Source organism: Stegodyphus dumicola, chromosome 10, assembly GCF_044657685.1.
Source record: "Stegodyphus dumicola isolate Sdum_Otavi_A_Nest chromosome 10, ASM4465768v1".
In the NCBI taxonomy this organism is placed as follows: Eukaryota; Metazoa; Arthropoda; class Arachnida; order Araneae; family Eresidae; genus Stegodyphus; species Stegodyphus dumicola.
In genome coordinates, this window is record NC_140777.1 from 32,860,982 (window position 1) to 32,872,995 (window position 12,014).

The following is a 12,014-nucleotide window of genomic DNA, read 5'->3' on the forward strand; positions in this document are numbered from 1 at the left end:
AAAATGTTTAACTTCTTCAACAATAGTTTAATGTAGACCAAAGGATCATTAATTATAATCAAAGATATACTAATATTTTTATTTAATAATAATAATAATAACTCTATAAAATTGCAAGCTGAATCCTGATATTTTGCATATATTTCAGTTCCTTTAATCTTTGTTATAAAAATCACGAGGCTAACATTTTTTAATTTTGTTTAATGTACGGGAAAAATGATATGGCAATTTTAATAATTTTTATACGAGGAAAAATAAATAAATAATATAAATAAATAATTATATTATATTTTATATTTTTCCTGAAACAGTTAAAGACATTCTTAATATGGAGATCTACAGAATAAGTACAAGGGTCCAGTTAAATGAACTCAAATTAGTTGATTTTACGCTAACTTATAAAAATTAACCAGATTTACAATTATACACTGAGCATGCGCATACACAGACATTTTTATTTTTTGTAGACAAATTAAATTATTACCTTAATACAGAGATGCTGTGAATATAAATTTATATAATGCAAAAGTAAGTTTATTTCATATGCTAATTTAGAGGCTTTCGTAATATGTTTAATTATAAAGAAAAAAAAAAAAAAAAAAGCGTTGCAATTCTTGTTCACTGACCCACTTTCTACTTCTGGTTGTGGCGGGATATTTGTGAAGTCAGCAATGGCGGTCGAAAAGAATGGTAAAGTCACAAAGAATACTGTTTGTTCGTGGATTGGCGTTTGTGACTGAATCCATCGATGTTACTAATTATTTGAAGAAAGTAAGTGAATATTTTATATTTTCAGTGTTTAATACTCATACTTTCTTCACCTATATAAAATTTTATAAATAACGTCTGTGTAGGAAATGTGGTTTTCCATGTGTTGTTCTTTTGTGCACGTGCCTAATGATTCATTTTCAGGATTTGGTACTGTTAATGACACAGAATACCAAATCAATAAATTGAAAAAAATTTGCACTAGTCTGTTTCTTACTGTTTGTGTCACTGCTGTTTGTATGTGTCTCACCTTTTTATAGTTATATTATTTTTACTCAAACATTTTAATATTTATCTTAAAGCATACTGTAATTAAGCAGGAAATATCTTTTAATGGAAAAAAAAAAAGGGCAATGTTAACATGACTAATTGTTCAGAAATTTGTTCTGGAAATATTATCTACCTTATGCCAAAAAATAAAGCATGTAACTTTCATTTATTTATGAAATTCAAAATTATTTATTTGCTTAGTGTTTTCCCTAAAAATAATTTAATTTCTTATTTTTGAATTTAGTTTTATAAATTTGCTTTAATATATAATCTTTAACTCAAAGATATTGTGCTATTAAAAAAGGAAATTTTATGCGATAGAAACACAGGTACTTTGTTCCAAATCTGTGTTCATTTTATATATATATATATATACTGAATTTTCATGCACTTGTAATTACTGAAATATATCCTTTCATGAATAATAAGTAAGTCCTAACTCCTTTCATGAATGCACTTCTTTTTTGTTTGCTTGATTTTGTTGTTTTAAAAGATCTGCCATAGCTAAAGAAAGAAAATAAAGTAAGAATGCTTTACTTTCAGTTTTGAATAAATTTATTACTATTTACAGCTTCAAGTTTCTCTAAACATAATTTTCGAAGTCAAATCTTGATAGTTATGTTGATTATTAGACTTGCATGAAAAAAATTGTTGAAAAGTTAGTATTTGATCTAAAATACCTTAAATTATTTGAATTATATTTTACTAAATCATGCATTTTGATATAACTAGATAGTTAAAAAAATGAAAATTGTAAATGTGCAGAAATGCTTATATAAAACCAAGAAATTGTTTATATATATTTTTTGCTTTTTCCTTTGTAAATTAAATAGATATATATATATTACAGTCTGGGGAGTCAGCACCCTGCTGAATTGTAGTGAACGAGACGTCCAATCTACTAGACCATCAAAGACGCAGATTTGGATTTTCTATTTCATAGTTATTGAAATCATAATGGTATGTTTGTTTAAATTAGTACTGTTTATGAATGTGATAAAAATAAATTCTGATAAGCTAAGAAATGATTTATTTCCTATTAATTATGAACTGTAAATAATGTAACCAATTTTCTTCATAGTATTTACTAAAAATTTTTTTTAAAAAAAGGAGGTAGTCTTATTTATACAATTCTTGCAGAGATACCAAGAAATAAAACATTTCAGGGATTTTCACTCGGTATATCTTGATGTGTAAAATCATGTTGTTCAATGCCATATTACTTTTTTACAGGAATGTAATTTTATTGATCTAACATCTGCATAAATCAAACTTAAGAATGATTACAGTTTCTAAGCTAACTTAAAATTTTCAGATTTAGAAAATATATCTTTAATGTAGCATTAGTTTTCCATGGAATAGAAAAGGTTTTAAAAATGTTCAGTTGTTAGAGGGAAATAATATAAATGAGATTTTCCTGATATAGTTTCAGCTGGAAAGGAAACTGAATTTTCGGATAGTGAAGATTTCATTTAAGAATTCTAAAAAAACTGATTAATGTAAATCCTCTGCATTTAAGAATTCTAATAAAACTGATTAATGTAAATCCTATGATTCATGTAGGTATTCTTCTGTTATCAGGACCAGATTCAGAAATGTATGTTTATATGCATGCATTTTTAAATGTATGTGCTTGTGTGTGCATGTGTATATTCTTTATGTATGTATGTGTATACTTATACACATACATGCGCATACATGCATATACACATGCTTACATATCTACAGTGGAACCTCGGGATACAAGTTTAATTCGTTCCAGCATTCAACTGGCATAGCAAATTTCTCGTATCTAGAAACAAGCTTCCCCATTGAAAATAATGGAAATTCAGTTAACCTGTTCCACACCCCCAAAAAATATCAACATTTTAATATCAAGTCAATTTTTCCTAATAAATAACACTGGTAAATAATATAACCATTGTTTAACTTTGTTACCAACATTTTAACTTTTTCTCATTAATCCACACCAACAACAGCTTCTCAACATCTAGGAGTACTTTTATGGTGCTTGGAAGCAACGATAATTCCTTTGGCTACATCAGGTTTCTTAATTTTTTCCTGCTTCTTCAGAATAGTATAGATTTTTGATGTTGAAAGGCCACAAGTCTTCGCCAATTCTGTCACCATGCTTATGTTTATCTATGATTTCTTTCTTGATATCGACGGGCATGGCCTCCTTATTTTTCTTTGCAGCACTATTTGAGGCAACAATCTTCTTGCGAGGCATCTTGAAACAATTATTTTCATGTTAAATGTCAAAACAATTAACTTAACAAGTGCACAAACACGTATATAAAAGAACACTGAGTGATCTGACGAGGAGATTCCCTGAGTTGAGCCGGATAGGGAAATGGCGCCACCCATACCAACAGCCTGGGTCATTGCTCGTTACTTGAGTCAATGCTCGTATTTTGCTCATACTTTCCTCGTATCTCGAGGTTTCATTGTACATTTCTGAATCCCATCCTAATAACAGAGGAGTACCTTTGCCAGTATTGCAACAGAGCTAGAATGAATTATTGTGTTAAATATGTGGAAAATGCATGCTTAAAGTACTGTTATTTTCTAAAAATATTCTGTATGTCTATTTTTTACAAGAAGAAAAAATGGCTAAAAGCTTTTAATTTATTTATTAGTCCAAAGGGGCTTTATCCCTAAAGGATTATTGTTTTTGTTTTGCGTTGGTTCACTATAAATATCTGTTTCACTTTTCAAAGTGTTCCTACCAAATGTTAGAGTCCCTAGTGTGGGATTAATACTCTCTATCTTAGTGCCCTCTATAACCTATGTTAGGGTTAACCTGTATAACCTACAAGGATTTTTAGTTTAGGTGAGATATCTAGTTAGTCATCATAATACGTACCTTATTTTTTATTATTTTTAAATTAAATTGAAAGTAATAGACTAGTTTTCAAGAATGGAGTTACACTAGATTTGCATTCAACTCTGGTTTATTGTGTTAATGATGTTTTGCTGTAACAAATATGAATTTTTTGTTTAAGTAAAATAATTTAAAATGTTTTTTTCTAGAGAATGAAGTACTGCCACTAAGTCGTATTGGATATGTTGCAAGGTAATTTTCTATTCTACATTAACTCAATCTTTATGTCCTGTTACAGATATATTGGCAGAAATAATGAAAACCTGACATTCAAAAAGAAAAATAATAACGTTGAATGTAGTATATTAGATGGTTAACTGCGGTTTGGCAGCTCATTAATAATCTTACACATATTGAATACGAATAATTTTGACAATTACCGGTATTTTCAATAGTATAAAATTACGCAAGAAAGCAGCTTTAGTTTAGCACCGATTTTAAATACAACTCTCTTAATTTCAAAGGTGATCCTACACACACAGGTCCTGTGTAATATAAGGCTCAGCAACGGTCCAGCGGTAAAGTCACTGAACACTGGCAGTTCGGTTCGACGTTCGAATCCCACGAACGGTCTGGCTGCATGGCCGTTTCTGTGGTTTCCCCCATGTGTAACATGTATACGAGCCAGTTTCGCTTAGAAAGTCCTTCACGAAGGCATTCCTCACCTTAGGCAGATAGCCCTATTGTGCTTTGCAGTAATCAAATTAACCTAAACCAAACCTGTTACAGATGTATTTTTATGTTACTAAAATAGTAAAACTTAAAACTAAACTGGATGGCATAAACAGCCCTTAGAGAGCCATGGCTGGCAATGCCTTGATATCTAATTTCTAGATGGTGAGCTCTGTGGTGTTTGTGCATAAGTGGTCAGCTTATTGCAGGCCCCCTGGTATTAAGTCCCCAATGGAACTTGGTACTAATTTTATCGACCCACTCAAGGGATGAAAGGCTTGCCCAGCCAGGGAATCAAACGCCGGACCTCTGGTGCTGCTGCATGACGCACTAGCCACTGTGCTATCGAGCCTCCCTAAAATAGTAAATTTATTAAAATTATAAAAAAAATTCAAAATATCAGGGTACTTTTCCGTTTCGCTGGCGCAAATCTTCCCAAGCAGACTTTATTGGCGACAACACACAGTATACACATAAAAAATGTTAACAAATGTTAGTTCTAAGAAATTTTTATTTTAAAGGCATAAACATTTTAATATCATTGAAAATTTTGTAAAATGATAATAAATAAAGACAATAAATTTGTAGAAAGACATTAATTTGTATTTGTAAAAAGAGATTAAGAATTTACTATGCTTTCATGGTGCAACATTCTGATTCGCTGTTTCATATCACGTGACCCCAAGTGATCTCATCTCATGTTAAACTACGCTAATTCTCTCAGTAATTATCTACATTAATTTCAAGTTAAATCTTAATTTGGAATACAAGTTTAAATGCAAGAATTATTTCATTTCGTATGAATAACTTACTCAGAAATTATGTAAAACCGCAGTGCTTTACTTCGCTAGTGCATTCTCATTAGAATTGATGAATTTAACCCTTGATTTTGCGTTTTCTATATTTTCAGGTGAGTGTGTGATTGCATCCTAATTGATTTAATTACCGCGAATGGCCTTAGGACATAAAATTGAACTATCTGGTAAAAATTCTATGTTATTGTATCCCAGTATTGAAAGAAACATTCAGTCTGATAGAAATAGCTGCGACGTGTTTTGAAAATGAAACGTAAAAGGTTACCAGCGAGGATATTCTGTTTGGTATCGGTTGTACCATTTTGGGTGACCTTATCGCTTGCAAGACAAATTGGAAAAGTACCAATATTGGTTTGACAAAAGTAAGATACTATAATTGATTTTAATAAGCTGGAAATACTGTCTGTCTTTCCATGAGTTAAAAAATAATTTCAAATAAAATTTCTTTTTTCAGTATTTCATGTTATTTGTTTAATGTTATTGTAATCTGATTTATCATATTTAGTCACATATTCCATCTCTCTTTGCACAAAGTATATAATTCAAAGGACTTATAAGTTTCAACAATATTTTTTTTACCAGTATACATTTTTACCATAACTCTGTTTCTAAATCATATCCTGAAAAATTAAGGAGTAAAGTACACAAAGAAGGAAAATATGCAAGTAAATAATGGCATTTAGTGTTGTTTATGTGTCTATTATTTGTACTAGATTGTAAAAGTTATAAAATTCTATTAGCTTTTTTAAATTGAGATGCTTCTTTGCACCCAAATGGTTAAAGCCTTCCAGAACTGGTACTTTGATCTAACTTCTATTCCTAATAAATAATCCAGCTGCATACAGTTTACTCAATTTCTGCCATGTGTAAGGTAAACAGTATTAGCCTTTTTTAAATATATCTTTTACAACTATTCCATCAGGTAGATTTCTTTCATATTTTGCCTTAAATGAGTCATCCTGCTAATTAAGAATTTATTAAAGTTAATATGTTAAGTTTTTGTGTTTATAATTCCTTTTAAGTATGTGCAAGCAAATGCATACATACATTAAGTTACGTAGAATTATGTTTTGGGTATCAAATTCAGAAATTTTTGGGCTGTTTTTAGATTTATTAATGATTTATACTATATTAATATTGGTAAAAAAATTCTGTAGCTTTTATATGAGAGTATATATTTTAAAATAGCTGCATGATATGGTAGAGGTAAAAAGCTTCATGTGGATCATAAATTAATATTATGTGGGAATTTTTCATTTATTTAATAAAGAAAATATTCAAGCCACAATTAAATTTTTTTCACTGGATTATTTGCATACAAAGTTTGCAGCAAATATTTCCTGCAACAGAAGTGACAATTTTTATTTTGCCAAGACAGGAAATTTAGTTAGTGAAAGCAGTAACCCTATTTTGAGATGTTAAACAAAAAGGCAAATTTTTGAATTTAAATTGATTTTTGAAGGAAGACTTCATTTAGTCTTGCTATCATTCTACGTGGCTTTTAACTTTTTTATGGTATTTATAATTTTATTGTTATTCAGCTTTCTGTTTGCTTAGAATGCACATGAATGTAGACTTGAAATATTTTATATTGCAAACTGAGATGCCATTGTTATCATAATTAAAGATTTGTGTTCTGATTTTGGAGGAATTTACTGATAATACTTTTGATTGTATATTGGTTTCTGGTTTATTGAAATGTGTAAAATAGCCTGTTAATGCATATACGTATGTTAATGACATGTATATGTTTATGAAGTATTCTGTTATATGTATATAGTGTTGTGATTAGTTTTCTGCGTACTCTTTATTTAAGAAAAAGTTATCTGTAAGAAAGCGAATATTCTTTACTATATGTAGGAGTAAAATTGAAAAGGCTAATGCAATATAATTAATACAAAATTAAGTTTTTTCTCGTGTACTTAAATACAAACATAGCCATTAAAGACTTTCTTAACCTTGCAGTTCTAAACAAATCTTTAGGTATTTTTTACTTGAAATTATAGGCATTGTATAAGGTATATAATTGAAGTTTACTGTGTCATAGTATGAACTTAAATTTTTATATACTGAAATGTAAATTTTTAAATATGAAATACTCAGTGCATTTTATATGCATCTTTTAATACTTCAACTATATTTAAAAACTGAAAACATCTGAAGTGTGAAATTATTACAAATTTTTCTTTTTCTTGTTTAGGAGCTGTTCTCAAAACATTGGGTGACAAAGAATTCACTTTTACAAAAATCGAGCAGGATATTAAAGACAGCGAACTATAGAACAAATATGGTGAAGATGAATGACATCTATGTTGAATTTTATTATTGAAAAAAATTATGCTCTTTAGATTTAATGTTAGTTTTTATTGTTTAACAGTAATTGCAATTTTTGAATACCTGTAAAATAAACTTAATTCTTAAATTAATTTCATGTGTATTTCTTTTGCAAGTATTACAGTTCATAATACTTCAAACAACTTGAAATTTGATACTGCTTAGTTTAAGTGGGATATGTTCATAATAATTTTATAATTTAAATAACTCATTGTCATCATATGAGCATAATCTAAAATGCACAACATTTGACAACAAATTAATAAAAAATTAGCCAACTTCTAATTGCTTTCTTTTGTCCAGCTGCCTCCTTTTAAATAATTTAATACCATAAAGCTATTTGATGAAAAAAAATAATTGGTATGTCCACATCAACATGTACATTTATAATGATGTTATAGAAAAAAGTCACATGACATAAATATTTAAAAACTTCAATATTCCTAAACAAATTAACTTTTTAAAATTTTATCTGGTATATAAGATAAAATAAAGAACATATTTAGGTAATTTTGAATTTGCGTAATTTTATGAACTTATTTATGAAATTAACAGTTACATTGTAAAAGGGAACTTTTTAAAAATACCTCAATAAAGCATTTCTTTTGTAGAGGTGAACTTTTAGTACTGATCTAATATATTTATAAGATTTTAAACTGAGAAAGACAACAATAATAGATTACAATACATTGCAAGATTGACTGATAAATGTAAAATTTTTACATATCATAATTATGTGTGTAATTAAAACAGAAGTTACTCGATTAACTTGCATGCAAATTAATATTTTCTTTAACAGTTTGGGATAAACTGAATTTTAATAAATAAATATGTATATATTTGTGTATTATCTGAAGATATGAATGAAATATTTATGACATTAAACATTCATCTTCAAGGAAAATAACAAAGTCAACTTGGTAAACTATTGGAAAAGGTAAGTTTTCTACAATTTCCTGGTCTATATTTAACAATTTTAAAATTTAGCACACTCATTCAAATAATCTAAACATATGTTTTCTTTTGTCCTACATTTGTTTACTGAATTTGTTAATTAACTATATTGTACTTTAGATAGAAATTAACGTAGATATTCCCTGTATTTTACGGTACAAAAACTTATATATTTGATAATAATTGATCTAAATCTTCCCTATGTGTTCTTTGCATATACAAATGACTGGTAAAAATTTAGTCCGATGTCTTCTCCTCTTTACTGTGTATAAGTGCACATTTTTGGTACAAAATTTGCATAAATCTCCAATTACCTATTTACTGCATTTTTCGTGAAATGTGCTTATTTTAATCTCGTATTTTTTATATAAATCTATGCAAAAATGTTCTGCATATTATGATTTAAAAGATAAAATGTTAATTTGATATCAAATTTTTACATATCCATCTTTTAGGTATGTACAGCAATATGGAATATATATAACTGGAAAATTTAAATGCAAAAAAATTAATTTCTATTCAAAAATTATGTAACACTTAAAGGCTGAAAATCACATTTAATATTTCATTTCAAAGTGACTACAAAATATGCAATAAATTTTGTAAACCTGAGTTCTATGTTTTAAATCAATTAATGCTATCGTTCATTTACATGGCATAAGAAAATGTCCTTCGGAAAAGTAAATAATTTATTTAAAGTGTTATTTAGTAATAATAAATTTAGTAAACAACTGTTTGCTACAGTTGTTTACTAAATTTAAATTTATGAAATGAATTTAGTAAACAAAAATGCACATGAACGATAGCATTAATTGATTTAAAACACAGAATTGATGTTTACGAAATTTATTGCATATTTTGTAGTCACTTTGAAATGAAATATTAAAAGAGATTTTCAGCCTTTAAGTGTTATGTAATTTTTGAATAGAAAATTTTTTTTGCATTTACTAGTGCATTTTATTTTTCCACTTATATATTCCATATTGCTGTTATAAAAATGATTTTACCTTTTAATCATAGCATGCAGAAAGTTTTTGCATAGATTTATATAAAAAATATGAGATTAAAATAAGTACATTTTATGAAAAATGCAGTGAAAAGGTAATTGGAGATTTATGCAAATTTTTTACCAAAAAATGTGCATTTATACACAGTAAAGTGGAGAAGACATCGGATTAAATTTTTACCAGTCATTCGCATATGCAAAGAAAACATAGGGAAAATTTAGGTCAATTACTATCAAATATATACGTTTTTGTACCGTAAAATACGGGGAATATCTACCTTAATTTTTACCATATATATACGTTTATATACAGAAAAAATTGGGGAAATTTACATAATTTTTACTAAATATATACGCATACGTAAAGCAAAAAATTGAGATTCACATATATGCGATAAATATACGTAAATTTTTAGTAAAAATATACCTAAATCCCTGAAATTTACGTATATTATCTTGTAAAAGTTGCGAATGAACAGCAGTCTCTGGCGTAAATACACCTAAATTTTACGTAAAAGTTACGTATAGTATAACGTAAAAATATACATAAATATTTAGTAATTGCCACTGGACACTTTTTATGATATTTTTATGTTCAACTTGAACGTTTTTTATACGAAAGGCCATTCGTAAATTGCACGTATTTTTCTCGTGCAACTTACGAATGCATGTTACCTGGGGCTGTGCAACATACAATGGAGTACAGAAATCCTGCACCTCCAAATATAAAATTATAGACTGCTTTGCTGAAAATATGATTTTCATTATATACAGAATACTCCTGCTCCATTTTTACTTCCTTGTATGAAGTAAAAAGGAAGTATTGTAATCGCGAAAAGTTTCAGGCAGCATATTTCAACGAAAATATCCATTTTGACCGCTATCGAATGCAACTTAACGAAGTTTTTGCATGATATCTGTACATAAGGACAGAATAAAATACTCTTTTCCTTCAAATATATATATATATATATATATAACTGCTTTAAAATTAATTCTGAAGAGAATTTTTCGTGGCGTCTGTACGAACATATGTACGTACGTGCGTACGTATCTCGCATAACTCAAAAATGAGTAGCCTCAGAACGTTGAAATTTTGTATATAGGACTGCTATAACATGTAGATATGCACCTCGTATTTTGGTTGTGATTGGCCGCACCAAACGTATATAAATATATTTATAGATACATCCACTCTGTTACCCGGCTCAGTGATCTCAGTTTCTTTACTCTTATATGTTTGTAAATTGCACATTTTTTGCTTTAAAAATGATTGTATTATGTTGTTTTTATCTTCCGGTTAAGATTTTTATGCCTTTAGTAAATCTGTATGCAATATTTTTAGAATTATCAACAATTTTAAAGTTGTCTAAGTGCCTCTAAGCCTTTTTTTTATGGTGGCAGGAGCCTCTAAGCCTTTTTTTGAAACAGGAGACTAGTGGATTTGTTGCCAATCTAGAGAAACAGCTTCACAACAACAAAGATAATGCATTCATTTATTATTGCCAATTAAATCATGCTTTATTCTTTCTGGAATTTTTTTGAGGAAATAAGTGTTTAAGATTTACTTTGTAATTTTTAATATAGATATTTTGAGTTTTTATGTATTTCTGCCATCTCGCAAAGTAAGAACTGAATTAATTGAATGAGAAATACTCAACCGTCTGTGAAAAACTGTTTCTTTTTTTTTTGTTTGCTTAATTTCTTTTATACATCATTCTAGCCTTATTATAGTATTTGAATAGAACATGTGGCAACGATTAGATAATTCTATTCTTTAAATGATATAAATTTTGTGCATTATGAGTTATAATATGAACGAAATATATAAGTTAACTGTTATATAATTATTGGTTTATATAACAGTTAACTTAGTTTCTGTTATATAATTATTATATAAGTTAACTGTTATATAATTATTAATACTGTTAAAAGAGTCTAGCGCCAGAGTGTCGCTATGGTAAACAAATACTAGAGTGAATTTTAAAGAATGCATTTATTCTATTGTGGTTTATGCGCTAAGTAGATTTAATTCAGTCTAATAAGTTTAAATGAAATGCAAGACAAAATGTGTATAATTTAATATTCCGTACAAGGAAGTCATGTGGTGTACACATCAGATTTTTTCCATAGTATAGGGGCTGCTTAACAGTTACTCCTCACCAAACTTCAACACATATTTTTTTGGAGTGTATGAGGTATAGATATGATATGTTTGTTACCTGAGCAATACAACAGTTTGTTACCTAAGCATTACAACAAATTTAATGGGAAAAAAAAATTCTTAAAAAAATAGACAAATGCTCAATAA

At 28.2% G+C, this 12,014-nt stretch overlaps 1 protein-coding gene across 2 annotated transcripts in view; it reads right to left on the reverse strand.

Moving 5' to 3' along the window:
- Nucleotides 1–12,014, reverse strand: part of Wdr92 (dynein axonemal assembly factor 10) — an 85,273-nt gene that overhangs the window by 27,707 nt on the left and 45,552 nt on the right. The window lies entirely within an intron of this gene.